Below are 17,842 nucleotides of genomic sequence, written 5' to 3' on the forward strand. Positions count from 1 at the left end.
CCCTTACTAGGGTGAAGGGGATCATAAACTGACATGAAGATCCGCCCCTTACTAGGGTGAATGGGATCATAAACTGACATGAAGATCCGCCCCTTACTAGGGTGAAGGGGATCATAAACTGACATGAAGATCCGCCCCTTACTAGGGTGAATGGGATCATAAACTGACATGAAGATCCGCCCTTACTAGGGTGAAGGGAATCATAAACTGACATGAAGATCCGCCCCTTACTAGGGTGAAGGGGATCATAAACTGACATGAAGATCCGCCCCTTACTAGGGTGAAGGGGATCATAAACTGACATGAAGATCCGCCCCTTACTAGGGTGAAGGGGATCATAAACTGACATGAAGATCCGCCCCTTACTAGGGTGAAGGGGATCATAAACTGACATGAAGATCCGCCCCTTACTAGGGTGAAGGGGATCATAAACTGGCATGAAGATCCGCCCCTTACTAGGGTGAAGGGGATCATAAACTGGCATGAAGATCCGCCCCTTACTAGGGTGAAGGGGATCATAAACTGACATGAAGATCCGCCCCTTACTAGGGTGAAGGGGATCATAAACTGGCATGAAGATCCGCCCCTTACTAGGGTGAAGGGGATCATAAACTGACATGAAGATCCGCCCCTTACTAGGGTGAAGGGGATCATAAACTGACATGAAGATCCGCCCCTTACTAGGGTGAAGGGGATCATAAACTGACATGAAGATCCGCCCCTTACTAGGGTGAAGGGGATCATAAACTGGCATGAAGATCCGCCCCTTACTAGGGTGAAGGGGATCATAAACTGACATGAAGATCCGCCCCTTACTAGGGTGAAGGGAATCATAAACTGACATGAAGATCCGCCCCTTACTAGGGTGAAGGGGATCATAAACTGACATGAAGATCCGCCCCTTACTAGGGTGAAGGGGATCATAAACTGACATGAAGATCCGCCCCTTACTAGGGTGAAGGGGATCATAAACTGACATGAAGATCCGCCCCTTACTAGGGTGAAGGGGATCATAAACTGACATGAAGATCCGCCCCTTACTAGGGTGAAGGGGATCATAAACTGACATGAAGATCCGCCCCTTACTAGGGTGAAGGGGATCATAAACTGGCATGAAGATCCGCCCCTTACTAGGGTGAACGGGATCATAAACTGGCATGAAGATCCCCCCCCCTTAAGTCAAAACAAAACAAAACAAAAATTCGTCTTGCGAAGCACGGGTCATAAAAATTCGTTGTGCGAGTTACCAAACTTTGCAAAACGCTTTCGTTCTGTGAGTTTTTCGCTGCGTGGGGCATTCGTTATGTGAGGTACCACTGTATTTACATACCTATACCACTATCTACCATTTTTCGAACTCAATCCTATCCATTCCCCAGTGCCACCAGGACTGCTGAGAGCTGGCATTGGGCCTAGAACAAGATGCCTGATTGACCCCTGCATCCTAAATGCTTTGGGGTAATAGAAGTGCACTGAAAGTGAATTAAAGCTGTAGTGGCTATGCAGCTCTAGATGGGCTGAGGTACCCAAATTTATTTTGTAATGAATTCATTTTGTACTATATAGTTTGTTTTTTTCATGGCCTGGGCCTGCTGGAAGCCTGACCCCAGCCTGCCCCCATCTCCTCTCTCAGGCCTGCCTCTACCCATGCAGTGACACCAAAAAGGCTATCGCTTCATCTTGCTGGGCAGGGGGGCAGTCATGCATGACTCCATTCATTTCCTTACCTGGGGTAAGCCTTTGTAGGGCAGGAAGAGTCTACTTGGACCTGCACCAGTGAAATTGCTGGCCCAAGTCCATGTTGACTCAGGACAGTGGTTTGGGCCCAAGAAGCGGGTTAGGTGTCAGTGATCCCCACTGTGGTCAAATCCGCCCTCTTCGTGGACCCATTCCACCATCCCCACCTAATCAGGAATTTAAAATAGGGCACGTGTTTGTCTTGTCTAGTTGTCTAAGGCTGCAATCCTAACCACACTTTCCTGAGAGTAAGCCCCATTGAACAAAATAGGACTTACTTCTGAGTAGACCTGGTTAGGATTGTGCCCTAAGGGCCCAATCCTATCCAACTTTCCAGCACTGAGGCAGTCATTCCAATTGGATGCACGCTGCATACTTTGGTGCTGGGGGGCAGTCATGGGGGGCCTCCTTAAGGTAAGGGGAAGTCTGTTTCCTTACCTCAGGGCTGCATTGTGGCTGCATTGATACTGAAAAGCTGGACAGAATTGAATCCTAAGCAACTCACATGCAATGTAACAAAATAGAATTTCCAAGCTATTTTTATTAAATTATGTGAGTTCCATATCCAGTAGTGTGTCTCACACTAGGTATAAGGCTACTGGAGACTCAATACAATTTTGATTCAAAATAACTGAACTGTGTTGAGCACCTATTATACAAAGGATTAGAAAGAATTTTTTTCAGTTCTTCATTTGATACAATTAATTGGCAAAGTCTGGGCTCTAAGCCAACTATTTTCTTTTCTTTACGAACTATAAACATCTAATTTGGCAGCATATGAGAGTTTAGACCTTAAATGAATGCTGTATAGTTTTCTTAAAAATACAGAGACAGATATCAATTTTACAAATATACAGAATACATTTCAATAATAATTCTCATTATTTAATATGATTGACAACAAAGCACCTGAGAGTTGCAATTGCTAAGATATTCATACAGATAGACAGTAAGTGAGAATGCAGCACATATTACTATTATTTTTGAAAACTAAGATTTTAGTGGACCAGGCAGAATGTTAAAGTAGTCAGAGCACAGGAGAACATAATACAGACCAGTTGTGTGCCTACCATAGGCTGACCTGGGGCAAATGCCCTGAGCGCCAGCCTCTAGGGCCCCACAGAAGCTTCTCTGAGGTTTGCCAGAAGCACAGCTTATAGCACCAGGGAACCTCACAGAGGTTTCCCTGGCGTGGGAGGTGGTTATGCAAGGCTCTTTGAGCCTCTGGTAAGTTGGGGGGACGGATTTCTGCCCGAGGGGGGTGGCGATAGCCCGCAGGGGGCGCCATCATGGAGCTTTGTCCCGGGTATGGGGCTGCAGAGTTCCACAACTGATACGGGCACACACCCCCCCATAGCCATGAGTACCATAGCCGTGGTTTCATTCATCCACGGTTCTCAAATCTCTTCTGTAGCACTCATGATTAACTATCTTTGTAAATGCTTTGTAAAAGGAAGATCTTTTCTTCCTTCTGCTTTGCAGCAGGAAGTTGTCAATGAGACTCATAGCTGGTAGACCCATTTTTTAGAATGAGAATCTGTCAGGGCCCACTGGAAGTGATATCGTGACCAGAAGTGAAATCATTAAGAAGGAAAATTTCAACAATTCTAGGCTGCAATCCTACCCACACTTACCCAGTAATAAGTACCATTTACTATCATTGTTAAAAGAATATACATAGTAGCTTGTTAAAAGTACAGGTCTGTAACATTTTCCCAAATGCAGTTACATACCATGGTAGCATCAAGTCTAATGTATTAAAAATAAAATATTGAAATGAATGGAGACCCACCTGAAATTGGCTGATGACCCACCTAGTGAATCCTGATCCACAGTTTGAGAAACACTTTGGTACAGGAATGCTACAGGAAGCAACACGGAGAATGCCAACAGAAAGTCCTCTGCTGTTCACTTCCTGTTAGTATTCTCACTGCTTTCAAGCCCAGGAGGGGGAATAGGATACGGCATGCACCGCAATCCTGCCACCCTTCCGAGGCCTGATGCTCCTGCACAGATCAACTGAAACTTGCATCAGCAGTATCACTAAAGCAGTTCCAGGTTGACCCATTGTAGCTGCTGGGGTCAGCCCCTAGGACAGGGGTATCCAAAGTTTTTGGCAGGAGGGCCACATCATCTCTCTGACACTGTTTCGGGGGCCGCGGAAAAAAGCACAAATTTACATTAAAAAATTTGAATAAATTTACATAAGTTTACACAAATGAATATATTAAAGATGGAACTTATGTGAATGAATGAAGGTCTTGCAAAGGCCTTGCACAAAGCAAGGCTGGCCTTTCCTTTGCTGCTGCTACCACATCACAGATGTGAAACAACAAGCAGTGGAGGGAAAACTCATCCACAGCTCACATGAGACGTCAAACAATTGCCCTCACGCTGAGAGCAGTTGCGTCGGGCCAGTGTGGGTTCCAACAAATCTCCAGAGGGCCAGAGGCTCGTTGAAGACTTGGGGGCTCCCTGAGGGCCGCATTGAGAGGCCTCGAGGGCCGCAAGTGGCCCCAGGGCCGGGGTTTGGGCACCCCTGCCCTAGGAGGACAAATCTCCCTTTAACCCAAGGGGACCTTCAGCAGTCAAAAATTCCATCGGATGCAGTGCAGCCTGCACCGGCATTGCTGTATTGCCACACAAGAATTAGGCAGGATTGGGCTGTTAAAGTGCAAAGATTTTAAATGAGTAGATAGTAAATGGTCCACAGCAATGTTTCCCAAACTGTGAGTTGGGACCACTAGTGGGTTGCAACCTAATTGCTGGTGGGTCCTGAAACTGACAAGCTGACAGCCTATGGAAAATAAAATTGAGCCACACTTGTGTGTTTACTTCCAAGTAGGCAAACATGTGTCTTGGCACTTATCTATGCCAGCACCAGCCTGTGGGGAGGGGGGTATGAGGAGCCCCATGAACCCCTTTGCAGGGATTCCCATGCCTCAAAAAAATTAAAAATAGTGATTGCAACCCACTTTCAGTTTCGCAATCACAACTCACAAGTAGGTCATGATATCTATTTTTAACTTTTCTGAGGTACAAGGAGCCCTGCAAAGGGGTCTGCAGGTCTTCCTGTACACAGCGCCAGAAGGCGGTGCTGGAAAGTGCCAAAAAACCCTTCTGTCCCCAGCAGTGGCACAATAGTGGCAATTGCATCACTGCCATTCTCCCACTCAGCTCCTTAAGGGTACAGAGACAGGGCTTCCCTGGCTGGTGGGTTGCAACCCACCAGTTTGAGAACCCTTGATCTATAGTTTCATATTTGAATAATCCTACAAACAGCCAATAGCTGGATAACATTTCAAGAAAATGCAGAAGTAATTTCTTCTCCTGCTCCTTTGCAGTGGGGAATTCTTTTACAAAAGGGTAGCAATTACTGTGATACAGCCAAGAAAAGGATATACAGGTGGAGCCTATTTATCCGCCTTAGTTCCGTTCCGTGACTTGGCGCGATTAACAAAAAACATGTTGTGCTAAATTCCACAGAGTTACGCAAATATGCTGCAGCCTGACACTTCTGGATGGAAGGAAACTAAGGTAGCTGTTATCAATCCCCTCCCCTCCGCTCCGTACTCAGCCCCTCCCGTTGCCAGCTGCCCAGCTTCTTTCACAGTTGGGATGCTGATCTTTTAAGAGTCTAGCCCTATGCGTTTCTACTCAGAAGTAAGCCCCATTCCAGTCAATGGGGCTAACTCCCAGGAAAGTGTGGAGAGGATTGTAGGCTACATCTCATGCTTTGCTTGGTGGGAAGGCTCGCTTGTGTCAGTGATAGCCAGCACCATGGGGGGGGGGGTTGCTTCTCTGTTGCTACCACACCTGTCCCTGTGTGTGTGTGTGTGTGTGTGTGAGAGAGAGAGAGAGAGAGAGAGCACTCCAACTTGCTGCACGTATTCTGGCTACAGAGATTTTCGGGGGCCCCCTTCCCCTCTTCAGCCTCTTGGCTGGCTCAGCGGCTCCAGGACTGTTACTGTTCCTTCTCAAGGGAAACCTCTTCCAGGGCTGCAGGGCTATTTCCCTGCCTGGGCGAGGCAGAGCCTTTTTGCAGTGTTTTGGGCTGCCTGGAAATGGACCAGCCAGCACAGATGCCAGCACAGGGCAAAGGTGTGTGTGACTTTCGGTTCCTCCACCCCATTCGCATTGAGACAAATCGGCAGATAAAAAATCTGTGGATAAATAGGCTGCACCTGTAATACTCGTGCTGCTCCATTAACTGGTGTGTTACCACTTGAATTGAGAAGCAGATGTGTCATCTCACCCCCTCCATTTAAAAACTGTAGATGGCAACAATGTTACAATCCATTTGCATTGAAGCTGGAATAGCAGAGAGATTTAACCAACTAGTGTGAAGCCACAGCTATAGAATCTCTCCATGTATTTTCATGCTTCTGAAATATATTGATTAAAAGCAAGCCTTAAAACCCTACACCTTTTAACAAGTCGCAAAATGTGACATTTTGTAGTAAGTGCTGTCTTGAGAAAAGTGCTGCTAACACAGTTGGACTCTATTCAGAGTTCATAGAAAAACTCCATTCTGAGTTCAACTACAAAAAGTTAAAAATGTTAGTGAAAAGGATGCTGTCACAGTGATTTTTAAAATATTAGGAACTTAAGTTTTTACATATAATACATTGTTAGGTGTATTCCTAAGATGTCTGAAAGTATGCACCTCAAAATGTAAGGTATGGCTGAGACAAATTTTTCTCCACAGACACCTATATCATATAGCTTTGCAGGTCAATGAGGTACAACAGGTTGCAGCTCTCTGTTGAGTGTATAGTGTACAAACATAAACAGGCTAAAAGTGGTTTTCTTCTATACCAGTGTCTCTCAAACTGTGGGTCAAGAACCACTAGGTGGGTCATGAGCCATTTTCACGTGGGTCCCCATTCATTTCAATATTTTATTTTTAATATATTACACTTGATGCTACCATACGTGACTGCATATGGGGATTTGTTACAGCTCTATACTTTGAACAGGCTGCTTTGTATATGCTTTTAACGATAGTAAATGGGACTTACTCCTGGGTAAGTGTGGATAGGATTGCAGCCTAGGATTGTTAAAACTTTTCTTGCTTGATGATGTAACTTCCAGTCATGAGATCACTTCCGGTGAGTCCTGACAGATTCTCATTCTAAAAAGTGGGTCCCAGAGCTAAATGTGTGAGAACCACTGTTTTAGAAGAAATTAACATTTCCTTTTCAGACTATTAACATAGAATAGCATTTCCAAAGTACGACCTGAGGGCTGGTTTGAGAACTACTGTTCTATACCATATAATTTTCAATCGGTTTCTTTCTATGTTCTCCATATTACATCACTGGCTATCTGTTGAGAATTATAGCCATTTCTCTTTTCAGGGGAAGGCTGCTAAATTGTGTGGAAATTTCCCTATTTTTATCAAATTGTGTGATACTTTGATCTCTTAAATCTGTATGCTTGCCTTGAACATGGATGGTCTATTTTTAATTCATCAATCAATGCTGCACAAAATCTTCAACGCCAAGTGAGTTGGGTTTAATTTTTAATCCTGTTACAACGGGGGAGGCATAATTTGAAAGTAAACACTCCCAAATAGTTCAAGAATGTATGCCAACAAAGCTGACAGCCCAATCTCATGCATGTCTACTCAGAAGTAAATCCCATGATAGTCAATAGGAATTATTTCCAGGGAGGTGTGGATAGGATTGCAGCCAAAGTATATTAAATAGCATTCAAAACATCTGCCTATATTCTTGCTCAACAGAAATACTCAACAACATAATGTTGATTAAATATTGCCAAACCAATACACCATTACTAACCAAGAACCAAGGAAGCATTTTATCTGTCTCTTAATGAGCTTAAGAATGCCTTATCAAACAGGTGATGTTTTGTATAGCTGACAATATACTCTATTGGATTCATTCACAATTCTAATTCTTAAGTATGGTCTCTCTCATGATGGTGAGTATTTAACTGCACAATCTTACCGGACGTCACTGCCAGCAGAAAACTCATTCCATTGGTGGTGACTGCTGTAAAAGTGTCATAAAGCACTTTCCGGCAGTGCACTGCTGGGACAATGGCGGCAAGGCTTGCCCACTGCCCACTGGAGAAAGTTAACCAGTGGGAAAGGTGGGGGAGGTCAATGTGGGTGGGGAGGGGGTGAAACTGGGTGCAAACAGTGTAATGAGGCAGGGAGCATGCAGGAGAGGGTGGACATGCCTGCAATGGAGCATGCCAGATTCAATCCCTTTGACAGCAGCCTCCCCACCCACTTTTTCTTCTTGTATTAGTGAAACTGCTAGTGTAGATCCAAGGAAACCCTTTGAAGTGTGAAAGGCGTACACAGCGGTAAGGAGATTTAAATCCCCTTTCACCTCTGAAGCCTCCCAATATACCACCAACCTGCTAGACACAGCACACCTGTTTTGGGCATGGCTGCATCAATGTAGATGGAAAGATAGGATTGGGCTGTAAGATAATTAGCATTATAGGTTTAAAAATAAACTTCTCTCTCCTCCTCTCCCCAATTAAGAAATGTCCACACTGTTCTTTTGTTGTTGGCAACCTTCAGTCTTGAAAGACTATGGCATCGTGCTCTGAATGGTGGTTCTGGAACAGCGTCTAGTGTGGCTGAAAAGGCCGATTCGGGAGTGACAATCCCTTCCACACTGGGAGCAAGTGCAGTCTGTCCCTGGTCTGTCTTCCTGGCTATGGACCTTCCTTCTTTGCCTCTTTGCCTCAGTCTGTTGGCCAAGTGTCTCTTCAAACTGGGAAAGGCCATGCTGCACAGCCTGCCTCCAAGCAGGCCGCTCAGAGGCCAGGGTTTCCCACTTGTTGAGGTCCATTCCTAAGGCCTTCAGATCCCTCTTGCAGATGTCCTTGTATCGCAGCTGTGGTCTACCTGTAGGGCGCTTTCCTTGCACGAGTTCTCCATAGAGGATATCCTTTGGGATCCGGCCATCATCCATTCTCACGACATGACCGAGCCAACGCAGGCGTCTCTGTTTCAGCAGTGCATACATACTAGGGATTCCAGCACGTTCCAGGACTGTGTTGTTTGGAACTTTGTCCTGCCAGGTGATGCCGAGGATGCGTCGGAGGCAGCGCATGTGGAAAGCGTTGGAAAACGTGGAAAACACTGTTCTGTTCCCCCAAATATCAACAGCATACCTAGGAGCAACTCAAACCAAATATAGTAGGCCCTCCTTTTCACCAGGCACAGCATTCGCAGATTTGAAAATCTGTGGATGTCAAGCCCATGGCTGGAAGTTCTCTAAGACCTCCCGGACACAACTGGAAGTGCCTTCCAATAGTATCACGGAGGTCTTCTGAGGCGTGAGGAAGCCACGCATGATCTCCCCATGCCTCCCAAGGCCTTCCTGGCGCTTCTGAAAGGCACTTCTGGTTTGCTGCAAAACCGGAAGTGCCTTGCAGTTGCATCAGGGAGGCCTTCTGAGGTGTGGGGATCGCATGTGCAGCCCCCAATGCCTCAGATAGTCTCCCAAATATGACTGAAAGGCACTTCTGTTTGCTGAAAAACCAGAAGTGCCTTTCAGAAGCGTTGCAGAGGCCTTCTGAGATGCATAGAACTCACACTTGGTATCCCCGCACCGCAGAAGGCCTCTCTGATGCTTTTGAAAGGCATTTCTAGTTTGCTGGTGCAGGCCTCCCACAGATTTCATTATCTGTGGAATTTGCTATCCATGGTGGGGGGTCCTGGAATGGATCACTCACATATAATAAGGGCACACTGTATTCTACTGTTTGAAAACTCATCTTAAAAAGCTGGCCAATAAAGCAAAAGATGCCAAAAGTTTACTGAATTTGTGGTAACCGAAAACCCAAACACAGAGAGCATTTTTTCCAAGACCATCAGTACTTATAACCTCACTACAAAATTATTATATGACTCCTTTCTAAACAGTTCAATTGACAAAAGTCAGTAGGTGACTTCTGAATAAGATATTTTTGTCAATGTCATAACAGACAACCTATTTGGTACCAAGGCTGATGCAGATATACCATGACCTCTGGAGAATGCAGCTAATTTGCAAGATAGTATACATTTAAAGATCACCTTTTGGGTTCTCAAAGCACTTTAAATGAGCTTCCAAACAGTCCAAAGGCAGTACTAAGTAAAGTACTAGTCCAACCTGGATGACATCAGGGGTCATCATAGCCAGGTCTGCATAGCCCTAGACATAAGAACATAAGAACATAAGAACAGCCCCACTGGATCAGGCCATAGGCCTATCTAGTCCAGCTTCCTGTATCTCACAGCGGCCCACCAAATGCCCCAGGGAGCACACCAGATAACAAGAGACCTCATCCTGGTGCCCTCCCTTGCATCTGGCATTCTGACATAACCCATTTCTAAAATCAGGAGGTTGCGCATACACATCATGGCTTGTACCCCATAATGGATTTTTCCTCCAGAAACTTGTCCAATCCCCATTTAAAGGCGTCTAGGCTAGACGCCAGCACCACATCCTGTGGCAAGGAGTTCCACAGACCGACCACACGCTGAGTAAAGAAATATTTTCTTTTGTCTGTCCTAACCCGCCCAACACTCAATTTTAGTGGATGTCCCCTGGTTCTGGTATTATGTGAGAGTGTAAAGAGCATCTCCCTATCCACTCTGTCTATTTCCTGCATAATTTTGTATGTCTCAATCATGTCCCCCCTCAGGCGTCTCTTTTCTAGGCTGAAGAGGCCCAAACGCCGTAGCCTTTCCTCATAAGGAAGGTGCCCCAGCCCCGTAAGCATCTTAGTCGCTCTCTTTTGCACCTTTTCCATTTCCACTGTCTTTTTTGAGATGCGGCAACCAGAACTGGACACAATACTCCAGGTGTGGCCTTACCATAGATTTGTACAACGGCATTATAATACTAGCCGTTTTGTTCTCAATACCCTTCCTAATGATCCCAAGCATAGAATTGGCCTTCTTCACTGCCGCCGCACATTGGGTCGACACTTTCATCGACCTGTCCACCACCACCCCAAGATCTCTCTCCTGATCTGTCACAGACAGCTCAGAACCCATCAGCCTATATCTAAAGCTTTGATTTTTTGCCCCAATGTGCATGACTTTACACTTACTGACATTGAAGCGCATCTGCCATTTTGCTGCCCATTCTGCCAGTCTGGAGAGATCCTTCTGGAGCTCCTCACAATCACTTCTGGTCTTTACCACTCGGAAAAGTTTGGTGTCGTCTGCAAACTTAGCCACTTCACTGCTCAACGCTGTCTCCAGGTCATTTATGAAGAGGTTGAAAAGCACCGGTCCCAGGACAGATTCTTGGGGCACACCGCTTTTCACCTCTCTCCATTGTGAAAATTGCCCATTGACACCCACTCTCTGTTTCCTGGCCTCCAACCAGTTCTCAATCCACAAGAGGACCTGTCCTCTAATTCCCTGACTGTGGAGTTTTTTCAGTAGCCTTTGGTGAGGGACCGTGTCAAACGCCTTCTGAAAGTCCAGATATATAATGTCCACGGGTTCTCCCGCATCCACGTGCCTGTTGACCTTTTCAAAGAATTCTATAAGGTTCGTGAGGCAAGACTTACCCTTACAGAAGCCATGCTGACTCTCCCTCAGCAAGGCCTGTTCGTCTATGTGTTTTGAGATCCTATGTTTGATGAGGCATTCCACCATCTTACCCGGTATGGATGTTAGGCTGACCGGCCTATAGTTTCCCGGGTCCCCCCTCTTTCCCTTTTTAAAAATAGGCGTGACATTTGCTATCCTCCAATCTTCTGGCACCGTGGCCGTTTTGAGGGACAAGTTGCATACCTTAGTCAAGAGATCTGCAACTTCATTCTTCAATTCCTTAATAACCCTTGGGTGGATGCCATCAGGGCCCGGTGACTTATTGATCTTTAATTTATCAATGAGGTCTGAAACATCTTCTCTTTTAACCTCTATCTGACTTAACTCCTCGGTTAGGAGGGGCCGTTCGGGCAGCGGTATCTGCCCGAGGTCTTCTGCCGTGAAGACAGATGCAAAGAACTCATTTAATTTCTCTGCCATCTCTAAGTCTCCTTTTATCTCCCCTTTCCCTCCCTCACCATCCAGAGGGCCAACCGCTTCTCTGGCGGGTTTCCTGCTTCTAACATATTTGAAAAAGCTTTTATTATTCCCCTTAATGTTGCTGGCCATGCGTTCCTCATAGTCTCTCTTGGCATTCCATATCACCTTCTTACATTTCTTTTGCCACAGTTTATGTTCCTTTTTATTCTCCTCATTAGGGCAAGACTTCCATTTACGGAAGGAAGCTTCTTTGCCCTTCACAGCCTCTCTAACTTGGCTGGTTAGCCATGCGGGCACCCTCCTGGATTTAGTGGAACCCTTCTTTCTTTGCGGTATACACCTCTGCTGGGCCTCTATTACTGTTGTTTTAAGCAGCCTCCATGCACTCTGGAGAGATTGGACTCTTTTTACCCTCCCTTTCAACCTCCTTCTAACCAGCCTCCTCATTTGAGGGAAGTCCACCCGTCAGAAGTCAAGGGTTTTTGTTAGAGATTTGCCTGGTATTCTTCCCCCAACGTGCACGTCAAAACGGATCGCAGCATGATCACTGTTCCCCAATGTCTCAGTAACGTTTACATCTCTAACCAGGTCCTGCGTACCGCACAATATTAAATCCAGAGTCACCTGTCCTCTGGTGGGCTCCGTGACTAGCTGATCTAAGCCACAGTCATTTAGCACGTCAAGAAATCCGGTTTCCTTATCGTGACCAGAACACAAATTGACCCAGTCAATATGAGGATAATTGAAGTCCCCCATGATTACAACCCTGTCCCTCCTTGACACCTCCCTGATCTGTTTCCTCAGATCAGACACAGCTGATACACCAGCCTAAGCCGGTTAAAGGCACTCTGGACCACAGCCACTATCTGGGCATCCAGGAGCACCGCATCCTTCCAAGGGAATGCAGCCATGTCCAGAACAGTCAAATTCATAGTACACAGATCTCCTCACTAATACTATTTCTGTTTTGTCCAGATTTAATATCAGCTTATTTGCCCTCATCCAGTTCATTACAAATTCCCACAACAGTTCAGGATTTCCACCGCCTCCTTGAAAGATGATAGAAATGATAGAGTTAGGTGTAAATCTACATATATCCAACTCCAAATGTGCAGAAGACCTCCCTTAGTGGTTTCATTTAGATGTCAAAAAACATCTAGGGGACGCAGTTTTTGACATCTAGATGTCAAAAAACAAAAAGGGGACGCAGTAGAACCATGAGAAATGCTATAAATTAATGGCCATACCTAATAGGCATTGCTACCTAAGCGCCAGAAATAATTTGACCCACCATAAAATGGTGCTCTCAATTCCTATCATGGACAAGTGGTTCAGAAGGACACCATGGTTCTCTCTGAACAAATTGGGCAAATAAGCTCCTCCCTTGTAAACTCGCGGGAACAGATTATAAACAATAGAGAAGAAAAAAGAATGGATCAGATGTCAGGTGAAGTTAAAGAAGTGGAGTATTTTGAAATGGGACATGAGATGGAAGAAGCAATTGTTATAATAACTGGGAATCTTAAGGAAGAAAAAAGACGAAATGTTCAGAGAGCAAGCTGTCTCAAGAAGAGGAAGAATTTATGGATTGAATTCAAGAATAACATAATGAAAAAGAAGAAAGAAAAAAAGAGGGGGGGACTTAAGAAGAAAAAGAAGAAAAGGAAGAAGTGGAAGAACCAGTAGGAGGACTAAGAGGGAACACCAATAATATAGAGTACAAAGTAAACAATAAGAAGAAGGACAAAATGGTTGAATAATAAATAGAATTTTTTTTTTAACATATTAAATTAAAATAGATGTAAATGAAAATTTGAAATATAAATATTGTGGAAATTAAGTGGTATTAAGATAAATATTTTATTAATTAGATTAAACTAAAGTGGATGAAAAGGGAATTTGGAATATAAGTATTGTGAAAATTAAAGTGGTAAATATATGAAATAAATTAGATGGAACTGCAATTTTGGAATATAAGTATTGTGTAAAATATAGTGGTATTAAGACAAATAAAAGGGTTATTTTATAAAAAAGAAGGTAAATAAAATAAATTATAGATGTCAATTTATTTTGGAGAAAATATTAAACCTGTATTTTGGGTTAATAAATATGTGGTGGATAAGCGAAGTATAATATTATTGTAATTGGAGATATTTGTTTTTAGATGTGATATTAGAAATTAAGAATCAGATAAGAGATTGTATTTTAGAGGTTCGTTTAGTGGTAAGAAGAGTCTATAAGTAAAAATTTGAAGCCTTTTTTGATTGGATAGTTATGGAAAATGATGTATAACATGTTATAAGAGATATTGAAGGTTATTGAAGAGATATTGAATACTATGGTAATCGGAGACTTCTTTTTTAGATGTCATATTAGAAATTAAGAATCAGATAAGAAAGATTTTATTTTAGAGACTAGTTTAGTGGTAAGAAGAGTGTATAAGTAAAAGTTTGAAGTGTTTTTTTATGATGGGATAGATAAGGTTAGAGGAAAAATATGGAATGTTAAAGTATTAACCAGTTGGGTTAAAGAATATGATAATTTTTGTATTGATTATTAATTTCGTTTGGATTAATGTTTGTTGTAATCGATGGCCACCACCCTCATGTGTAACCTATGTAGTCCTAGCCCTAAGTCTATCCAATTTTCCTTACCTGTATCTGTAATAAATAAATAAAGCATTATATTAAAAAAAAAAAACAGAAGGACACCATGGTTTACAGCAGTGGTTCTCAAACTCTATGGGAGAGTTTGAGAGCCACAAAGTCTTTGCTGCAGGAAGCGGGGGGAAGGCAGAGATGCAATGCTCAGCATCGTGCCTCTGATCTGGGCGCAACGGCGTGCTGCCACTCACCCCTGCCTGCAGCAGCCTCCCGGCGGTTGGGGAACCCTGGCGCCAGCCTCAGCAGGGCTCCCCATGCAGTTCAGAGCCCTCCAGAAGGCGATCGCAACCAGAAGTGGTCGCAATCATCTTCTGGAAGACTATGTGGGGAGCCCTGCTGAGGCTGGCGCCAGGCTCCCCTAACCCCTGGGAGGCTGCTGCAGGCAGGGGTGAGTGGCAGAGCACCCCTGCGCCCAGATCAGAGGCACGATGCTGAGCATCACATCTCTGCCCCTCCCCTTAAGGGAGAACTAACCAGGGCTCTCAGGCTGGAGCATCACGACGCCCCAGTCTGAAAACCACTGGTTTACAGTATCAGAAACCATAGACAGGTCCAGCTGAACCAACAGGGATATACTCCTTCTGTGCAGTTATCATGTTTTGAAGTGAGACTACAACCAAAGCTTGTTGAGCAAGCCAGACAAATCTGCAGTACAACAGCTGTTTGTTGTGAAATCCATCATGCATTGGAATTCTTGCCAATAGACTTATTTTATTTGATTCCCAATGCAAGCTAGGTGATAAGTCAATGGATTTTGGGGGAAAATTCTAAATCTGAGTCCAATATGAGTAGCTGAGTTTTGGAAATATGATGGTCCATCTTGTCTCTGGATGACACAAAGGAAGTCTCGCATATTCATACAAAGTATAGTCCTACCGCAAACACAATACACCAGTGTTTCTCAACCAGTGGTAAGGGTACCACCAGTAGTAACTGAAGTTGTATCTGGTGGTACTTGGTGGACCTCTGGGACATCTGCCACCAGGCAGTGAGACAAGGGACACAATGCAACGTACAACAGTATGAGGCTCAACTCAATAGGTAGAGCTCCAAAGCAAGCTTTTCCATGCTCAAAAAAGCCCTCCCATCTATCCTGAGCCTCTTACTGGTGTTTGTTGCATTGCATCTGGCCTCCAAACCCAATGATGTCATTGCCAGTTACTTCCATTGGTGCTTCGAATAGGTGGGCCACGAAGGTGGTACAGCAGAGGACAAACCTTGAGAAACACTACAATAAACCAAAATAGAAGAGAAAAATGTCATTCTCCCTCTTGCCTTTAATTAGGTTGAAAATCTTTGGAACTGCAATCTACTTTCATCCTAAAGCAGAAGTCACAGAATAGAGGCGGGGAGGGGCACTTTTGAGCAGGGGAGGGCAGACCAGGAGATGGATTAGGCCTGGGAGATGGTTGGGATCAGCCATGACAGTGCAGACAAATCTTAACTGCCACTCCGATCAGAGTTGCACCAGCAAAATCATTGGCACAGATCCAATTAACCCCATAGGGGTGGCAGGAGTTCAACATGGGATAAGTGGGAAAATACCCCCTTACCAGAGGTTACCTCCAGCCTCCTCTTAACCTGTGCTGGATACAGTGCAGGCCAAGTGGCTGCCTGTTCCAGCACAGATTAGAATTCTGCCTTGTTATTCTGCCTTTTAGAATAATTTCTATGACTTCTTACCAAGCCACAAACCAAGTAAAATATAAATATGGTGTGTGTTGTTTTTTTTAGAACAATGAAGCACTATTATATCCTGTAGTAATTTTCCACAGTGCAGTGCAGAGACAGGCGAAGAATGAGGCAGAGGAATAGAAAAATGATTCCTCTCAAAATGAGCATTTTCATCTGTTGCAACATATAGCTGATTAATTAAAAGACCATTTTATGCTATTCTAGAAAGAACAGTCTTAAGAACATAAGATCAGCCCCACTGGATCAGGCCGTAGGCCCATCCAGTCCAGCCCCCTGTATCCCACAGCGGCCCACCAAATGCCCCAGGGAGCACACCAGATAACAAGAGACCTCATCCTGGTGCCCTCCCTTGCATCTGGCATTCTGACATAACCCATTTCTAAAATCAGGAGGTTGCGCATACACATCATGGCTTGTACCCCATAATGGATTTTTCCTCCAGAAACTTGTCCAATCCCCTTTTAAAGGCGTCTAGGCTAGACGCCAGCACCACATCCTGTGGCAAGGAGTTCCACAGACCGACCACACGCTGAGTAAAGAAATATTTTCTTTTGTCTGTCCTAACCCGCCCAACACTCAATTTTAGTGGATGTCCCCTGGTTCTGGTATTATGCGAGAGTATAAAGAGCATCTCCCTATCCACTCTGTCTATCCCCTGCATAATTTTGTATGTCTCAATCATGTCCCCCCTCAGGCGTCTCTTTTCTAGGCTGAAGAGGCCCAAACGCCATAGCCTTTCCTCATAAGGAAGGTGCCCCAGCCCCGTAATCATCTTAGTCGCTCTCTTTTGCACCTTTTCCATTTCCACTATGTCTTTTTTGAGATGCGGCGACCAGAACTGGACACAATACTCCAGGCGTGGCCTTACCATAGATTTGTACAACGGCATTATAATACTAGCCGTTTTGTTCTCAATACCCTTCCTAATGATCCCAAGCATAGAATTGGCCTTCTTCACTGCCGCCGCACATTGGGTCGACACTTTCATCGACCTGTCCACCACCACCCCAAGATCTCTCTCCTGATCTGTCACAGACAGCTCAGAACCCTTCAGCCTATATCTAAAGTTTTGATTTTTTGCCCCAATGTGCATGACTTTACACTTACTGACATTGAAGCGCATCTGCCATTTTGCTGCCCATTCTGCCAGTCTGGAGAGATCCTTCTGGAGCTCCTCACAATCACTTCTGGTCTTCACCACTCGGAAGAGTTTGGTGTCGTCTGCAAACTTTGCCACCTCACTGCTCAACCCTGTCTCCAGGTCATTTATGAAGAGGTTAAAAGCACCGGTCCCAGGACAGATCCTTGGGGCACACCGCTTTTCACCTCTCTCCATTGTGAAAATTGCCCATTGACACCCCACTCTCTGCTTCCTGGCCTCCAACCAGTTCTCAATCCACAAGAGGACCTGTCCTCTAATTCCCTGACTGTGGAGTTTTTTCAGTAGTCTTTGGTGAGGGGCCGTGTCAAATGCCTTCTGAAAGTCCAGATATATAATGTCCACGGGTTCTCCCGCATCCACGTGCCTCTTGACCTTTTCAAAGAATTCTATAAGGTTCGTGAGGCAAGACTTACCCTTACAGAAGCCATGCTGACTCTCCCTCAGCAAGGCCTGTTCGTCTATGTGTTTTGTGATCCTATCTTTGATGAGGCATTCCACCATCTTACCCGGTATGGATGTTAGGCTGACCGGCCTATAGTTTCCCGGGTCCCCCCTCTTTCCCTTTTT

The sequence above is a fragment of the Tiliqua scincoides genome, chromosome 7 (genome assembly GCF_035046505.1).
Source record: "Tiliqua scincoides isolate rTilSci1 chromosome 7, rTilSci1.hap2, whole genome shotgun sequence".
NCBI lineage: Eukaryota > Metazoa > Chordata > Lepidosauria > Squamata > Scincidae > Tiliqua > Tiliqua scincoides.